Here is a 20,093-nt window from a genome sequence, read left to right as displayed (position 1 = left end):
TATAGTTGACAACATTAAGAACCATGGAAGGTTACAGGACCCCAATGGCCATACAGCTAGTTAATGGAGTGCCAAAAATAAAGCATGGTTTCCTTGTATTCTTTCCATAGTAACACACTTTTGAAAAAAAAAAAGTTAATTTAAATTGACCCACTTCAAAATGTATTTGGTGTATTAATACACCAAAGTTATTTACCATTTTTGTAAAAAATTATTTTTAATAGCCATTTATATTACAAGTTAAATGTAAGAACTAGGTTGAGGATGATCTATATTCAGTTAATTCCTCATCTATTTATCCAGTGATAAGCATTAAGTATTTAATCATATTCCAGAATAAGGTACATGCATTCTCTTTAATAAGGTTACATAGTAAGAGAAACAAGCAAGTAAGATATTATAACAGGGGGAGTGATGTGATGTGATTATATTACATTTAAAGAAGTATGGTGAGTGAAGAATTTAAAGACTATGCTAGATATTCTAGGGTCACCTACAACATCATGTTGACTACTGTGAACTTTATTCTGAGGCCTTTGGCAAACTGTTGACAGGTTCTAGTTCAAGACCAAGATGATCTGGTGTGTGTTTAGAAATATCTGTGCTGTCAGCATGTTGAAGAGGAATTTATTGAATCACAAGAGCAAGCTGACAGTGTGAGTGTAAATCCAGGCAGCTCTCCAGGCATAGATAACCATGGCTTACAACTATGACAGTAGGTTGAGTAGGGAGAATAGAAGGAAGATTTGATAAATAATTTTATGGGATTTTGTTTATCTCAAATACTTTATTTGAAAAAGTGGATGCAGATATTATAAGGTTTTCTTGGGGAAGGTGATAACCAAGTGTTTAATTGTGTAGACTATTTCTCAGAAAGCACCCATAACTCTCAATGATCTTGTCTTTTGTTTTTTTCAGTGTTAATGGAAATTTACATACCAAAGTTAAAATTTAGGAATTTTAGAGAGGAAAAATCTAGCCAGACCCTGAAAGGTGAGTATTTAACTTTGATTGTTATACCCAATGTTTCAATTTCACATTTTTATTTAATACTAAATTCAAAAACTTGGTGGATGATTCATAAATTTAAGAGGAAAAATAATGAGTCAATGAATATATTGCCTCTGAGGAAAAGTAAAATAATGTTGCTTTGTTAAAAAAGAAACTTCTTAATGTGGTCTTCTCAATGTTTTAGGAATATGTCTCTGGAAATGCAGTCTTAAGTCTACCCAATTTTGTGTTCTAGATTTTTGCATTATTTTACATTTTTGAAGATTTTTTTTTTTTGAAATCGTGGTATTTCAACTTTTCTTTACTTCCATATTGCCTTTTCCCAGATATTTTCAAAGTTTATGAACATGATGATTTATATTTTTTTCTTGAATAGAAACTGAGCAGGCTTCATACTTATTGTAACTCTGAAATTATTATTAGTTTTATATAAGCTTGATATATTGGTTTCTTAGCATTTTTTTCTTAGAAAATTAAATGTTTTAATTAAATTTATTGGGGTGACATTGGTTAATAAAATTTTGTTTAAAGTGTACAATTCTATAATGCATCATCTGTATATTGTATTGTGTGTTCACCACCCAAAATCAAGTCTCCTTCCATCACCATTTCTTCTCCCTTTACCCTTTTCTACCCCTCCCCCCCAACCCCCCTCCTTCAACCTTTCTCTCTGGTAATCACCATATTGTTGTCTGTGCTTATATGGTTTTATTTGTTTGTTTGATTGTGTTTTTTTTTCTCAATCCCTTCACCTTTTTTACCCAGCCTCCCAACTTCCCCTATAATAGCTGTCAGGCTATTATCTTTATCTGAGTCTGTTTCTGCTTATTAGTTTATTTTGTTCTTTAGATTCCATATATAAGTGAAATCATATGCTATGAGTCTTTTTCTGACTGGCTTGACCTGGAGAGTATTATGCTAAGGAAACTCAATGTTTTGTTTTAGTTAATTTACTAGATATAAAGCTGATTTGTAAATAATATGTTGACTCTCAAGGAATTCACTAATGATCTGTTTCTCCATATGTATATTTTAGTCAGGGCAATTCTCTACACTAAACTTTAAATTTCAGAGCAAATATTTAATGTTTTATAAAATATATTCCACATTAGATACTGAATTATTTCTTATTTACTTTTGATTACACATAATTATTTGTGTCTTTGATAAAAAACTTATTCACCAATCTATTATTTATTTTGTTCATTCAAAAACTGCTTGAGCATCTATTATTTGTCAGGCACTGAAATAGGCACTAAATGTATAATGCTGAATAAAATAATACTCCTGCTTCAGACTGGTTATACTCTTGCCTATCACATTACTGAAACCTTTCATTGTTTCAACAACTATTTTTGAGTACCTTCTACGTACCAGGCATTGTCAGAACTTTGAATACATCAGTGAAAAGACACTTGAAGATATTTGCCCTCATAGAGCTTACATTCTAGCAGGAGGCCATAGTAAATAAACAATAAGCATAATAAATATATAAATTACTAGAGGCCCAGGCATGAAATTCATGCATGGGGTGGGTGGGTGGGAGGTTTGTCCCTCAGCTCAGCCTGCACCCTCTTGAATCTGGGACCCCTTGAGGGATATCCGACTGACCGTTTATGCCCAATCCGGTGGACATCCCTCTCACAATCCAGGACTGCTTGCTGGCTCCCAACCACTTGCCTGTCTACCAGCCTGATCACCCCCTAACCACTCCCCTGCCAGCTTGATCAATGCCAAACGAGCTTGCCGACCCGATTGTCCCTAACTACCCTTGCCTGCCAGCCTGGTCACCCCTAACTGTCTTCCCCTGTAGGCCTGGTCGCCCTCAACTGCCCTCCCCTGCTGGTCCAGTAACCCATAACTGCCCTCCCTTGCCAGACTGGTTGCCCCTAACTGCCCTCCCCTGCTGGCCTGGTCACCCCTAACTGCCCTCCCCTGCCGACCTGGTCGCCCCTAACTACTCTCCCCTGCTGGCCTGGTTCCCCCCAACTACCCTCCCCTGCAGGCCTGGTCCCCCTCAACTGTCCTCCCCTGCAGGCTTGGTCGTCCCCAACTGCCCTCCACTGCTGGCCCAGTCACCCCTAACTGCCCTCCACTGCAGGCCTGATTGCCCCCAACTGCTCTCCCCTGCTGGCCTGGTCGCCCCTAATTGCCCTCCCCTGCTGGCCTGGTCGCCCCTAACTGCTCTCCCCTGCTGGCCTGGTCCCCCTCAACTGTCCTCTCCTGCAGGTCTGGTCACCCCTAACTGCCCCCCACTGCATGCCTGATCATCCCCAACTGCCCTCCCTTGCATGCCTGGTCCCTCCCAACTGCCCTCCCCTGCTGGCCTGATTGCCCACAACTCCCTCCCCTGCCGGCCATCTTGTGGTGGCCATCTTGTGTCCACATGGGGTGGCCATCTTATGTGTTGGAGTGACAGTCAATTTGCATATTATTCTTTTATTAGATAGGATAATAAGTTAGGTGTCAGAAAGTGTCATGGAACAACAGCAACAACAAAAAAAGAACTGGTTTAGAAGACTTGAACATACATGGGAATTAGGCAGGAAGAGAGGGCAGGATAAAGTAAACTAAGGTGATTGGGGTCAGTCTTACTGGGATGATATTTGAACAAATACTTGAAAGTGTTAAAAAGTGGATAGCTGAGGGAAGAGCATTCCAGCCAGAGGGAGTACACAGCGCAAAGGCCCTAATGCAAGAATATGTGGCATGTTAGTGTTACAGCAAGGAAATCAGTTTTCCTAGAGGAGAGTAAACAAGGGAATGGTATTAAAGAGCATGCCAGCAATGGAAAAAGTTACAGTTCCGTAGATATCTGTTTCCCCTCTAGAATCTTTCAGGATGTCTTGATCTCTCATTTTTGTGTCTTAGGCTATGGTCAGAAGAGTTTCCATATCTTATGTTATGTTGGATTTATCTTCCATTTTCTCTTTTATTCACAATGCAGTGCACACAACTACCTTCTTTAAAAATAACACATTTGAATGAATTTCCAAACTTTTCTCTGGTACATAATGGAATATGAGGACATAGACTTACAATTCTAATAGAGCATATCTTCTGAGTAAGTCAGAGAAAAATAGTAGGAAGATAATTAAATCCACCTGATTTATTTTTAGTAGTGCACTAAGGACAAAATATGTGTTGGGTTTTAGGCTGAGCCTGATATTTTTATTGAACTTTGTTGTTGTTTTTTAATTCCATGGGTCTGGAAAAAGTCCTACCACAAAGACCAGTGGCTTTTAATTAGTTACAAAGCAAAGAAGACATTAGCGTTTCAAAGCCCATGGCTTTAGTTCCTTGCTTTTAGTCTGAGCCAACAACAACAACATAAAAGAAATAAATGATAAGATCTGGAAACTCAAGTATCTTATTATTTTGGTTGGACTTGAAAGAAATTTTTCAACTGATTATGAGAATAAAGCAGTCAATGGAGGGTTTACATCCTATCTAATACAGCCTCAGTTTCTCTTTAGCTACCAGAAGGAGACATACTAGCACCAATACTCATGGACCAAACCTCTAGGCGTAAAACTCATTCCCTCTTATGTTTAGCAAAGAAGAGTAACACACTGGAGGAAATCAAACTGACCTTCACTACAAACTCTAATTCTAGCTCTGATTGCCATCACTTTATGTCTAAGAGTTGACCCATGTTTGTTTTTTACTCTGACTTCCTCATGAGCTTTTCAGCTCCTTGACTTTTTCCTTCCTGGCAAACTGCGGTTCCTTCCCAAGTCCTTGACATTTCTAGTGAGGGTCACTGTATTTATTCAGTGCCAATAACTGAGGAATAAATTCTTACATGTTGGGTAGGATCTTCACTATTGTTTTGCAAATTAGCCGACTAAAACAAAATCGTGATAATGTGTTATTATGGTTAAGGTTAATAAGCTGCTGATTACCTCTAGAGGATACAATTGCAGACACATTATTTAAAAGGCCTATTTTGTTGAGCTAACTGAGAAAAAGCAAAACATTTATGTGTATGGTGTGTTAACATGAGCATGGAATATTGAGCCAGATAGAACTAGCTCAATTTCTTTTTGTCTCTTCACTGCTACTTTCCTAATGTCAGTTTCATCTTGAGATCTGGTCCCTGTGTTGTTGTAAACTATCTATCATTTATAATCCAGGACATATCCAGCAAATTGCCCCTTTGAGCCTCAGTAAACTTACTTATACAGTTTGATAGTGTCCACCTTTCTTCCATTGTTGATAGTAGAGATTGCTGTTTAAAAGACTTGTTCTCCATCTGCAATCGTGCATGATTATCTTTCTACTTTCTCATGTGCCATTTCCAAAGGATAAATTAAACCCCTTTTCACTAAAAACAAGGTTTATTAATCTTAACCAAAATTATATTGTTGCCACCAGAATACTAGTCTATGAGATATAGTGAAGGCATTACTTATAAGATGTCCTCGACTTCCTTGGAATTATTATTTCTAATTTGCATAGCCAGTCACTGATCTATTCCTCAGGAATATAACACTGTTATGGAGAGATACTAGAGGCCTGGTGCATAAAATTCGTACCCTGGGGCGGGGGGGTGTTCCTCAGTCCAGCCTGCACGCTCTCCAACATGGGACCCCTTGAGGGATGTCCGACTGCCGGTTTAGGCCAGATTCTGGTAGGATTGGGCCTAAACGGGCAGTCAGACATCCCTCTCACAATCCAGGACTGTTGGCTCCCAACCACTCGCCTGCCTGCCTGCCTGATTGCCCACTAACGGCTCCTCTGCTGGCCCAATCGCCCCAAACTGCCCTCCCCTGCTGGCCTGGTAGCCTCCAACTGCCCTCCCCTGCTGGCCTGGTCGCCCCCAACTGCCCTCCCCTGCAAGCCAGGTCCCCCCCAACTGCCCTCCCCTGCCTGCCTGGTTGCCCCCAACTGCCCTCCCCTGCTGGCCAATTTGGTTCTGATTGGTTGGTTTCTATGCCAGTCAGCATGAAAAGCTCCGCCTCCTAGGCAGCCATTGGCTCCTCACAGTTCACCCAAATTTGGTTCTAATTGGTCGGTTTCTATGCCAGTCAGCATCTCTGGGCCTATCAACGGGGCCTGAATCATGAAGGTGGGGATGATCAGCAGCCCTGGTGGAGGCCTGGAGAGAAATGGAGGCGTGGCTGCTGGCCAGGCCCAGAGAGAAAGAGAGAGGCAAGTGCTGATCAACAGCTGCCACAGAGGCTATGGATCAGACCCTGCTTCTCTCTTCAGGCCTCTCTCCAGGCCTTATTCGCAGCCCCCTCAGCAGTCAGTGCTGGGTCACCACGCCTGCTGCCGGCAACCCAGCACTGACTGCAGGACTGACTTCCAGTTGGTCAAGCCTCTGGTCATGATGGACCCAGTGTTTTTATATATTAGGATGTGGTTTCTACCAGGTGAAGAATGCATCCTTCAATTTACCCCCAAAATAATGACTTCAGATATTTTACTAATCCCATTATATAGGTACTGAAAAACTGATTGGACATTTCCCTATTCAAAATTGCCAGTAACGCTAAGTAACTGGCTGTTTTGAATATGTGATGTCATTGCTGATCCAATAATTAACAAGCAAAGATTTTAAAATCTATGAATGTGAAGTGTCAAAAGAAAGCATAGCTGGCATGTCAAAAGTAACTACTAAGCTTTGGCAGACAAGGATTTAAAAAGAGCTATCTAATGAGTTAAAGATAGCTGTAGTTGTCAATTTGGGCTCCTGATTGTATGGGGAGATTCAGTAACCTGGGGAGATATTGGATGAACATTTTATGACAAACTATTTGAGTTTCTCCCTTTCTTTGATCCTGAGAGCAGATCATTTCTCTGGTATAATGGATGTTGTTGAATGTCTATTCCAGAATCAATTCCAGCCCTGTCTCTTTTGTAATAGCACCCCAATTTCCCTTTAGGTTTTCACCTCCCCCAGGTAGCCTCTACATTTCTGGACGTGGGCTTGATGCCTTAAATCAATCAGTACATTTCATTCCCCAGGAAAGTCATCGGCATGTGACCTGACCCAATTAGGTGACTCAAGGGATTCTAGCTTGTTATTGTGAGGCAGAAAAGCTACCTTTCTAACAGGAATAAAAGAAAAGAATATAAAGCTCCACTCACTCCTGGAAAAAAGCCTAAAGCAGCACAGGCAACCAACCTTAGGATGGAACATATATAGGAGAGGGCAGAGAAGTGACTGGAACAGAGAGTGAATTTTTTATGCTTTCTGGAGCCTCTGGGGCAACCCACCTTGAAGCATAGTAGAGTTCTGGAATTCCATCTAGGAATTCCTTTTAAATCTCCTTGACATAGCTGGGCACATTTACTGGGGCAAAAAGACAGAGTTGTATGTGTGTACGTGCTTGTGCATTGTTGAATGGGGACCTGGGGAGCAGAACGGCTGTGAAGTCTAAGGGTTGAAACAGGCTGTTCCGTATCTGCACTACCCAATTTGGAAAAATAATTTTGATTCATGAGCAACTGAAATAGTTCCTGAATTGGGAATCACATGGCATGCTTCTTCCTGGAAGTTTCCACATGAAGAGGGGGAATGAACTCCCCAGAATATTTTAGAATTGTCTAAATCTGTGGTCGGCAAACTGTGGCTCGCGAGCCACATGCGGCTCTTTGGCCCCTTGAGTGTGTCTCTTCCACAAAATACCACGGCCTCGGCAAGTCTATTTTGAAGAAGTGGCATTAGAAGAAGTTTAAGTTTAAAAATTTGGCTCTCAAAAGAGATTTCAATTTCAATCGTTGTACTGTTGATATTTGGCTCTCAAAAGAGATTGCAATTTCAATCGTTGTACTGTTGATATTTGGCTCTGTTGACTAATGAGTTTGCCGACCACTGGTCTAAATTAACAAAATTATGTTATTCATTCAATAATCATATAATTCTGATGAATATATATGACATGATTACTTATGATCTTTATTGAAATTCTTATAAAAATAAGCGGTGGCCTTGTGGGACTCATTTTCAAGCTGACCTGTGGCTCCTGATACAGCTGACATATTTTTATTCACACATTTTTTACTATTTAAAACAACAGCGGCAACATCTAGTTTAAGGCTTAACCAGGCTGATATAGTCTGTAGAAAGATATAGGGATAATACAATTTAGACAGAAATTTGAGCATAATAATCACCAATTCTGGAAAGCCTCTAGTGACTTCTCAATAGTACAGTTTCCTCTTAGATCTGTTATAGCTCTGTGTACCACTCTTTCTTAGCATATGTTTTGTATAATTGTAGAAATAATTGGTTAATGCCTGTTTTATTAACTAATTTCATATTCCCTAAAAGTAGAGACCATGCATAGAAATACTATTGGCTCCCCAAATCCTAGCACAATGTATGGCATTTAGTGGGCTTAATATGCATTGGCATTGGATGAATTGGGAAGAAGGAAAGCTTATAGTAGAGTAGGAGATAGTCAAATGATAAGTAATGCCAACAAGCAAGTCCAGTGATATTCCCAACCTGAAAATCTGAGCCACTTTTGTTTAATGGTCATTACATAACTACAAATACAAGCAAATAAACTTTAATTCACAATCTAGCTACAATTTGAAGGCAGTAAATACATTCTGTTAATCTTTTTTTTTAATGTTAAGGATAATTTCATGTGGATAGTGTTTTTCTTTTTCTATTTCATGTGTAAATCACTTCAAATATTAGCTCCAGATGGTGCAGTCTCAAAGGTTTCATATTTACACACAGTTCAATATTCTTTTCCAAGTCAAATGTGAAATCAGCATTTCATACAAAAACCAGTCATAAAACTGAGCAAAGTTATGGCAGTCCTCAGGCCTAGAGACTACTAGGAACTTCCTTGGTACTTTCAGGATGCAAAAAGCCCCTAATTCGACTCTCTCATCCATCCTATGAAAGTATTCAGACATCCCTTTTCTCTCCCTCTCTTTCTCCCTCCCATCAAAACTAAAAACTAGATAATAGGTTAGTTGGGAAAGGTTTTCTTATGCTAATCCTTTATTTACCACACCCACCCTTGCCTATAGGAACACTCAAATAGAAAGGGAGAAGAGAAATAATGTGAAATGAGTTTTGAAATGTGATTAGCAGTAATTGAAAATGTTTCATTTCTCTCTGAATTAAAACTTCTCATTGCTTCTTCTGTGTATGTTTTAAAATATTCTACTCATGGTGATAACTATCTATAAGTGTAAGCAGTGCTCAAAATATCAGTTACTTCCCAGTGTACCCAATAGCACTGTACACAGGAAGGATGCTCTCTGATTTGGTGCAGTAGCAACTGCTTTGCAGGATCTTCCCATATGCAGTTGTACTTAGGCAGTTAGGAAGTTTACTGATTTTGCTAAAACACACACACACACACACACACACACACACACACAAAAAAAAAAAAAAAAAAAAAAACAACAACAAAAAAACACGTTGCCAATTCCTTACACCCTTATGCCAGCTTATTTTTGTACTACTACCTGTCACTCAATGCAGGTTATGGTTATACTAGCGTTCCCGTTGCAGGAAAAATCCTGCAATAGGATTTCCTGCTGCACTCTACCCCGCCTCCCATCCTCCTTTGTCACCTGCCCCGCCTTCTCCGCCAGCCCGCCTGCTTTTCCCTTCGCCCCCGGCCCTGTCTTCGCTCCTCCCTTCTCCTCCCCCCAGCTTGCTTGCTTCTTCGAAGCTTTACTCCCTTCTGCAGCTCTTGGCTTCTTTCAACGCTGTCTTGATATGCAAATTAGCCGCCATCTTTGTTGGGGTGATTTGCATACGCGTCCTGATTGGTTGGTGGGCGTGACTTGGCTGATGGGCGTGGCTTGGGTGTAGCGAAGGTGCGGCCAATTTGCATATTTGTCTATTATTAGATAGGATGGTAGGCAGTTAGACAGACATGAGCAGAGCAAGGACCGTGGGCCGGATACAGAAGGTTAACAAGGCAGAAAGCCCCATGTGCCTAGCAAGGGGCAAAACTGGAAAACCTTTCCTCCCCTAGATGTGGCTGGTCATTTGGTTTAGATCCCCTGACCTTTCATATCACTGGTCATGCAGTTTATACCCTCCCCTGACCTTTCCTTCCCTGGTATGTTGCTGGTCATGAGGATTAGACCCCCTTAGAGGGGGAAAGAACAAGGGGGCCTGAGAATAGCTGTTAGGCATTAAGCCCTCAGGACAACGAGGTTCTGACCCACGTCAAATACATTTAGGCCTCAGTTGTGTTTCAGCTCCAGGCCCAGAAAAGCAGCAGAACAAGACAAGTAATACCATGGCTGATGACCCCCCCTATCCTGGAGCTGACCAATCAGTAGAGACCATGATCCTGAAAGAACACACCTGGAAAGCTGATGAATATTCTATTGAGATCCTCCCCTGGAACCCCCCATAAAATCTCCTCCCTTGAAAATTTTTAGGACAAAGGACCCAGAGATCTCTCCTTCCCAGGAACAAGCCCAGCCTATCCCCTCCCCCTCCTCTTTTCCCCCAGGCGGTTACCTTTACCCATCTCTCCCCTAAGTTCCAAGGGCCCCCTCCTTTTGCTTTAGTAACTTGTTTCCTGAAACCATTTCTTCTGCTACTCACTTCTTCTACCTTTGAGAGTTTCTAAGTAAACTTTCTCTTATAGTTTGAGTGTTGGCTCAGAATTCTTCCTTAGCCAGAACTCAAAGTACAGAGGTTGCTGAACCAAGGTTCAGTCTGACCCCACTGTTCTAATACCTGGTGCCCCTTTACCACTGCCAACAGTTACACTGCATTATGGGAAGCATAATTGTAAAATATCCATGTGGGGCCACTTTTCACATTTCCTAGTAACTGTCATTACTATTATGTGAGGATTCTCAGCTCAGAATTTGGGTTTTTATATGAAACTAGAGGTCCGGTGCATGAGATTCGTGCACTTGAGGGTTCCCTTAGTCCAGCCTGAGCCCTCTTGCAGTCTGGAAGCCCTCAGAGGTTGTCTGGCTGCCGGCTTAGGCCTAAGCCATCAGTCGGACATCCTTAGCGCTGCCGCGGAGGCAGCTGAGGCTCCCGTCACCGCCACTGCACTTGCCAGCCAGGAGCCCGGCTTCTGGGCTTCTGGCTGAGTGGTGCTCCCCCTGTGGGAACACACTGACCACCAGGGGCAGCTCCTGCATTGAGCGTCTGCCCCCTGGTGGTCAGTGCATGTCATAGCGACCGGTTGTTCCACCGTTTGGTCAATTTGCATATTAGCCTTTTATTATATAGGATATTCAAATGGTTAACCCATTTATATTAACTGGCATACTTCATAGGTTCTCACTTTAGTCTGTTATAGTTTATATTTCCAATTTTATTCTTCCTTGTTGCTTCTTCTCCTTTCTCTCTGTTTTAATTTAAATGGGAAGAAACACAGGCTAATTTTCTTCAAATAACAGAGAAACTTTATTAATACTATATAAGCCATCTGATGTATCAAAGCATGAGAACTATAAAAGGAAGAGTCAAGGTAATAAATGTCCAAACCTGTAGAGAATTTTTGTTCTCTACACCAGAGAATATTTTTTCCATTGTTATTTTTTATTATTATTTTTTCTTTTTTTAGAAAGAGTAGAAGGGAGTGAAGAAGGGTAGAGAGAGAGACATCAATGTGAGAGAGACACATTGATTGTTTGCCTCCCTAACTCACCCTGTCTAGGGCCAGGTATCGAACCTGCAACCCAGGTACTTAGTCTTGACCGAAGTGGAACCCACCATCCTTCAGTGCTCAGGCTGAGGTTCTATCCATTGAGCCACACCAGCCAGAGCTGCAGAGAATTTTTATGAGTTTATGGGAACCAAACAGATAATAACCCTGGGAAGCAAAAGCTCCAATATTCCAGAGAATTACAGTTTTCAGTTTCTTTTATTTATTTGAAATTAAGGAGGGAAAGTAAGGAAGATTCTGTGGAGTTGGGAGAAATCGAGGTACAGGAGAGTCTACAAGATGATCTGTTCATTCGGAGATGATTACTGCCTCCAAGGGGGTCTGAAAAAGAGGATTACTCTGGCATTTCAAAGCTGTGTTCACCTAGATGCACAAGAACAACGGACAGGGCTTTGCTTAAAAACCTTTTACTAAAGAAGTTATAGGCCTGGGGTGTGACTACCCATCATGATCTGCCCATTTATCAATGTATCCTTAGAGCACCCTGTGAGGTTACTTTTGGTTAGATTTAGCAGCACCTCTTTTTTCCCTCATAAGAGGGCCCCTGTAGATGGTCATTCTGCATTCAGGCAATTCTCAGATTTCAGAACTTTGTGACTCTTCACTTTAGGGTTCCAATACCTATACAATTAAATAAAAGGATTTTTCACCCTTACCTTAGGTCTCCATTATAATCTCTTTGTGTGCCAGTTTCCTATTTCTGCTTGTCTTCTCACTACCTATGGGGCTAATACTTTGTACTCTTAAAATAGGCATTCTGATTGACTCGGACCTATGGATTGGCATTTTTGGTGCCGAGTCCTCATCCCTCATTCAAAATGCATAGGAAGGTCAGGGTCACATATATTCTTTAGGTTGATCTCTCAGAGAGAACTGTGACAATAGGTATTTCTCCTGTTTCTCTCAGAATTAACTTGATATGATTGGCATATTTAGTATAATGGTCTTTGACTTCTAGCATAGTAGAGTAGGATAGTAGAAGGAACATAGGGACCAGGCATGGTTTCTCCAGCTAGGGTAGGCTAGGGAAAAATGAAGACAGGAAGCTACTAAAGGTACATATTTCCCACCTCCTTTCAACATTTAAGGGCTACCTACATCAAAGATATTCCCAGTTAGCAGAAAAGGCCAACAACAATGACAGTACCAAAAATAACAACAAATAACTAAGGAGCTTAGTAGCTTGAGAGGAAGATCAACCACCACAGTGAGCCAACTGGAAGAGGCAGAGAATAACTTGAACAGACAATAAACGAACTAAAGCACGAAGGAAACAAAACCATCATTCTGAACCTAAACACTGTAATTGTTGAATTTTTTACAATTAGGAAATAAGCTAAAGGAAAAGATGGCCATCCTAGCTGGGTAGCTCAGTTGGTTAGATCGTCCTCCTGATAAGCCACGGTTGGAGGTTCAATCTTCATTAAGGGCAAATACAAGAAGCAACCAATGAGTACATCAATAAGTGGAACAACAGGTCTCTCTCTCTCTCTCTTTCTCTCTCTCTCTCTAAAAAATCAATAATTAAAAAAAATTAAAGTAAAAGATGGCCACTGAAGAAACAGACTGACATTAGTGGTGTAAGGGGGTGCAAGTAAAAGAAAAACCTCAAAGTTTATAAGTCATTTTGACATTGGTCTCAAAGGAAATAATTAATAGGTAAGTACAGTACTTAAAGAGAAATCCAAACTAACTTGGTGCCTCAGTTTTCTTACCAATAAAATGAGGATAGTAGTAGAAACTTATAGATTATAAAGAATTACATAAAAGAGTATTTGTTGAGTGCTTAAAATAGTTCTTAGCACTGAATAAATGCTACATAAGTGTTTGTTAAATAAATAAACAAGTATAGCTAAATCCAAACACTGGTCATTTGAAAGGACCAATAAAAGAGACAAACATTTCTTGAAGGTGGTTTTTAAAAAGGAGAGAGAGACAAAAACACAAATTTTGGAAAGTACAAGCAAATACTCCTAATACAGAGGAACTTAAAGGATTTATGCTTGAACATTATGTACAAACCTATGACAATTTCAAAACTATGAAAAATACATTGTTTTTCATTTAAATGTAAATTATCAACATTGACAAAGAAAGAAGTTACAAATCTAAATTGAATCTATTACCAAAATACAGATTGGTAAAGGGCACCAGCATCAGATGAATTCCTAGGTATGTTCCATTCAATCTTGAAGGACAGATAATTTCAAAATTTTTGTAATTATTTCAGACCAAAACTGGAAAGCCTTCAAATTTATTTTTGAAGGCAATATAACTTCAAAATCAGGACCTAATTAGAATAAAATGAGCAGAAAATAAAGATAATCTCACTTTTGTTTTTATTGAACCCCCAAAATAAATTATCATTTTAAAAGTTAATTTACATTAAAATGATAAATAAGATACTTATATACTTTTCTTCATTATGAGCCTTGCAATACAGTATGTTCCAAAATTCAGACATCACAATTAAAAAGTTAAATTTGACCAGGTATACTTGAACTGTATCAAGATTTCATAAGCTTCATATTGTAAGAAAAAATTAACAAAGACAAGTTGCCAAAAACATACCTTAAAATATTCCAATGACTAAATCAAGTACCAGGTTTTAGAGCTGAATTATACTGGTTTGAAATAAATTTTTAAAAATCCTGTTTAATATTGTATAGTGTCCCATTGTACAAGATGGGTCACCATTAATATATCCATTTACCCTTTGAAGGACCTTGGTGTCCAAACCAGCTTTTGACAATCAGAATTATAAATATAAATGCAAATGCATTTGCATTTGTTGTTTATTAGTTTTTATTTTTCTAGACTAAATTATCTCAAAGGACAATTTCTATTTTGATAAAAATATTCAAAATAAGATAACAGAATTCAACCTAAACATTAGGGCCAGTAGGTTTACTTCCATCATTGGCAGGGGTGGTTCAGAATCAAGATACTAGAGTTACCTGGTACACAATTATTGCTAAGGCTCCCCAGTTAGTGAGAAATGAAACCATTTACATCTTTGCTAGTTAACTCATAATAATAATGATGATGATGATAATAATAATAACAACAATGAAATAGCTAATTTTTATTGAGAATATTATAATTGCTTTATGTTTTATTTTTTGGAAGTTAAAGATTTATCTTATAATTTTGCCTTTAGACATTGTAAATGTGAGAAGAAACAGGAACTGCTATATTCAGGGTAAAGCTGTTTTTGAGATTAAGTGTAAAATGTTTGCTTTTGCTTTTGATAGAGAGAAGTATGTGCGAAAAAATAGAACAAAGAAAGACAGACTTTTTAGATTTTGGCTTAACTAGACTAGATACCCTTGATCTACTTTCAGCAAAAGTGATAGAGTGAAAAATATACAGGAAAAGGTTTCCCAAAAAGTCAAGGGCTAGGGTAAAGAGTAGCAGAAGTGGCAGTATTATCACTGTGGAAGATGAATCTAGTGGCACTTCTCATTTACTTAGTATTCAGGATTTCAACCTTAATTAGGTTTCCTTTGTCACATCATTCATCAAATATACTTGAAGAAATGGAAATTAACCTCAAAGTTTCTGTCGCCTCAGGCATGCTTTTAATACTTGTACTCATTTCAGTGTATTGTGAAGTATAGCGAGTTGACTTGGAAATGTTTTCGTTGGAGTAAGTAACATCCAAATGAAGAAATGGCACGTTATAAGCAATTCTGGCAGAGATATCAAAAAGCAACCATTTAAGTAGTTACTAACATGTGTTTCTTTCAGCCAGTGCTAAAAACGGTAAGCTTTTGTTCCAAAATAGTCTGCTATTGCCACCCAAAGGTTTGCAAAGGTCCTTTAAAAAAAATTACTTTATAATGGAATCTTGCTTATGCTATTCCTCATATGTTTTGTTAACAATGCAACTGCGTTTTCAAAGGAGTTCGTCTATTATGATTATAATTTACCAAGTCAGATATAGAAAATGTAGGATTCTTAATTCAATAAGAATGCTGTCATGTGCAGAACTATGCCAGCACGACAATAATACTTTTTCAACTTTCTCCTCTCTAGCAAAGTTCCACCTATCACTCAAAACCTTGTCCTATATGTAATGTCCTCACCTTGTCCTTACCAAATGTGATGCCTTCTTTGAAAACTGTGACCAGGTAGAATAAATACTCTCTCCACTTGTTACTTATAGCCCTTGGCTCATACATATGGATCATCCATGTGTGTAAATGCATTATATATATATAGCATACATGTCTCCAGATAGAATATAAACATGAAAAAGGCAGGGGCAAGGTTATATATATTTGTATCTCCAAAAACTAGACCTCAGACATTTATTATATTAGTCATCTTTTGACTTCACAAATTAATAAATGAATAAATGAAAACAATTAAACTTAAGTCACAGTTCAATAATTATTAGATACTAGAGGCCTGGTGCATGAAATTTGTGCACGGGGGTGTGTGTCCCTCAGCCCAGCCTGCATCCTCTCCAATCTGGAACCCCTCAAGGGATGTTCAACTGGGACATCCCTTAGGATCGGGCCTAATCGGGCAGTCGGACATCCCTCTCACAATCCAGGACTGCTGGCTCCCAACTGCTCGCCTGTCTGCCTTCCTGATTGCCCCTAACTGCTTCTGCCTGCCAGCCTGATCACCCCCTAACCACTCGCCTGCCAGCCTGATTGCCCCTAACTGTCCTCCCCTGCAGGCCTGGTCACCCCTAACTGCCCTCCCCTGTAGGCCTGGTCCCCTCCAACTGCTCTCCCCTGCATGCCTGGGTCCCCCCCAACTGCCCTTCCCTGCAGGCCTGGTCGCCCCCAACTACCCTCCTCTGCCGGCCTGGTCACCCCTAACTGCCCTCCTCTGCAGGCTTGTTCGCCCCCAACTGCCCTCCCTTGCAGGCCTGGTCCCTCCCAACTGCCCTCCCCTGATGGCCTGATTGCCCACAACTGCCCTCCCTTGCAGACCTGGTCCCTCCCAACTGCCCTCCCCTGCTGGCCATCTTGTGGCAGCCATCTTGTGTCCACTTGGCGGCAGCCATCTTGTGTTGGAGTGATGGTCAATTTGCATATTACTCTTTTATTAGATAGGATAGTGATGAATCCAAAATATGGGGTTCAGGTCTGAGTTCATTGTCTCTCAAAATTGAAGAATGGATTTGGGGACAAAAACGGTTAGTGGAGGCAAAGTTTATTAGAGGATAGATGGATCCTGCCACAGGGGGCAGCAGGAAGGGGGCCCAAAGCAGGTTACTAGTGAAGCTTTTTTATCTCAGGTTCCAAAGTCCCACGCCCCTTAAATCAGTCCTGGAAAAGGTGTAGCTGGGGTTCCAAAAGTAGGCCAGTGTCTGGAGTTTCTGTTCCATGTTGTAATTGGGTGTAGTTTAGTATTCAAGCTAATTAAAGTCCATTAGTCCATGTGTGGAGTCCCACATGGCTATAAGCCACCTGAGCGCAGAGGGAAGCACCCCCGTCCCCAACTCAAGCACATGCCAGAGAGTGTTCCTCTGTCTAGGGGTAGATACATGCTTACTAGTTTTTGATTGGTTCTTCCTTTCCTTAGCAATATCCTTGGGATTGGTTACATGCATTATTGCCTTGTGAGTGTTCATCTGTAAGCTGTTTGTGTTAGCAATATCTGTGTATTTTAAAACTCATGTTTCCTATAGGTGCCTTTCTTTCCCCACCCAGTTGGGTTGCCTTAGCAATTCCATCTAGCTGGGTTCCCCAGTCCTACTTCCTCCCCCTATGGTCCCGGCCCTGACTACCTAGCTTCCTTCTGTCTCCTTAGTAATACCATATGTGTTTTATTGGGTGACTGTGAAATCAAATGGTCGTTTAAGTCTTTTTAAAGGGATATAGAATGTGACATTTTGTTGTTGGTCTCATCATGAATGCTCTTGAATTTATATCCCAATAGTATAATTAACACAATAGCTGTATGGGGATTAAACACTGTGTTTAGAAACTTATTGAAGTCCCTGTTACTCACCAGCTGTAGTGTGACATTGGCCAGATTTTTAAACTTTTTCTACACTTGGTTTCCATAATATGATGTATTTCACAGGGCTATTTGTTAAAATTAAATGAGGTAAGCAAATAACATGCTTGAAAGAGTGTTAGACACATAAAAAGTCTTCAATGACTTTTAGTTAATTATTAACATTGTTTGGCTTTTTTTTTTTTTTTTTAATCCTCACCCGAGGATATTTCTTCCCAATGATTTTTAGAGAGAGTGAAAGGGAGGGGGAGAGACACACAGAGAGAAACATCGATATGAGAGAGACACATTGGTTGTCTTCTGCATGCACCCTGACTTGGGGCCAGGGATTGAGGCTGCAACCTAGGTTACGTGCCCTTGACTGGAACCGAACCCAGGACCCTTCAGTTCATGGGCTGACAGTCTACACACTGAGCTAAACTGGCAAGGGCTCTTTGGCATTTTTAGTTAGTTAATTCTGCTGGGTAGACCCCCCTTTTCTACCTATCTATACTAATAAAAGGGTAATATGCTAATTAGACTGGACATCTTCAGGGCAACCTTCTGGACATCCTTCCGGCAAAGTCATGGTGGCGGGGCTGAGGCAGAGGCAGTTAGGATTGATCAGGCCAGCAGGGGAGAGCAGTTAGGGGTGATCAGGCTGGCAGGGGAGAGCAGTTAGGGGGATAAGGCTGGCAGGGGAAGGCAGTTAGGGGGATCAGGCTGTCAGGGAAGAGCAGTTAGGGGGATTAGGCCAGCAGGGAAGAGCAGTTAGGGCGATCAGGCCATCAGGGGAGAGCAGTTAGGGGCGATCAGGCTGGCAGGGGAGGGCAGTTAGTGGTGATTGGGCCGGCAGGGGAGCAGTTAGGGGGTGATCAGACCAGCAGGCAGAGGCGGTTAGGGGCAATCAGGCAGGCAGACAGGAGAACGGTTAGGAGCCAGCGGTCCCGGATTGCGAGAGGGATGTCCTACTGCCAGTTTAGGCCCGATCCCTGCCAGATTGGGCCTAAACCGGTAGTTGGACATCCCCCGAGGGGTTCCGGATTGAACAGGGTGCAGGCCGGGCTGAGGGACCTCCCTCCCCATGCATGAATTTCATGCACCGGGCCTCTAGTATCTTAAAATAAGAGGCTGGATTGTTAAGGCCTGAATTAGAGGTTTTTCAGACAATTTTAGGAAATATCATGAACTTCTTTTCCATAGTGAATTCTTACATTTTACCCCCAAATACCAAAATAATCGTAAAGACAAATAATCACATTAATTTTATTCAAGGAGCTCTATGAGTCTATATGGTACTTTCTAAAATAGAATGAAAGCTTCCTATACATGAATATCCAGTGGGAAAAAGCTTTGTTGGGTTGTTAAACCAACTTTGAGTGTTGACTTAAGAAACCTTGAGAATATTCTCACTCCTCTGAGAACCCGTTCTGTGTTTTATACTTCAGAGCTGTCAGTCAGTATTTTTGATCATTAGCCATCTGTGATTATTTTAATGTTTGCCAGCAGGTGAAGGAACTCTTCTCCACCCAGGAGCTCTGCTATTACAATATAATTTATATGTAAAGAGCTCATTTCATCAGTGAAACTTTTACAGTTTTTTTAAGGTTTGAAAGAAACTCGGGGTACCTTGTTTTTATTTTTTTATATTCTAACTCTACACTACTGTTTCCCTGCCATACCTCACATTTATCCTAGTATCTCTCCATACGAAAATTCTCCAGCACCTACTCAACAGTTTTAAGAACAGGATGCAGTTAAGCTGATTTCCATATGTTTTAAGTACAAAACTTCATATTTCTGGTAGCTGCTATTTTAAAATTTACAACTCATGAAGAAAAATACAATTTTACTTTTCAAAGATGTTTAGTATTGAAGAGGAAGCCTCTAGTTGAAATTTCCTTATTAATAGTTTATTAAATGGCATGATGACATTTGAGCTATAATTATGCAATAAGAGCAAGTTTTGAGGGAGGCACAAAAGAATTTAAAAGTCCAAAAGTTGGCCTTTTCTAAGTAATATCATGAGTTAGGATTTAGAGTCATGGAATAATCACATTCATACCTCATCCACTTCTGCCTCTGATTTCAGTTTGACCTTTGGCAAGTCAAAAACTCGCCTCAATCACTTTTCCTGTAATGTGGGATAATAATACTTAACAGAATATGGTTATTGCAGAGATTAATGAGTTACTGGTCATAAAATGTAATCCTTGTATTAAAAGTCTCTGCATGAAGAGAAGACTGAATTCCTGGGTCATTACTGCAGGGTAGCTTTGTGAAGTGAAGTGAATTATTGATCAACTACACGCAATTTTAGGTCTTGAACTTTATAAAGCAAGTTTCAAATCTCAGGATAGATTCCACTGGAAATAAGTACATTTTGAGGCCGCATGTCATTTCTTGTAGAATCAGGAAATATATTGTTGTTTCCTTTCCTGATGAAGGGCACGTGATCTGCTCAGCGGATTTGACTCCTGGGGAAATTACTGA

This window comes from Cnephaeus nilssonii (genome assembly GCF_951640355.1).
Source record: "Cnephaeus nilssonii genome assembly, chromosome: 12".
Lineage (NCBI taxonomy): Eukaryota > Metazoa > Chordata > Mammalia > Chiroptera > Vespertilionidae > Cnephaeus > Cnephaeus nilssonii.
This window is presented reverse-complemented; position numbering follows the sequence as displayed.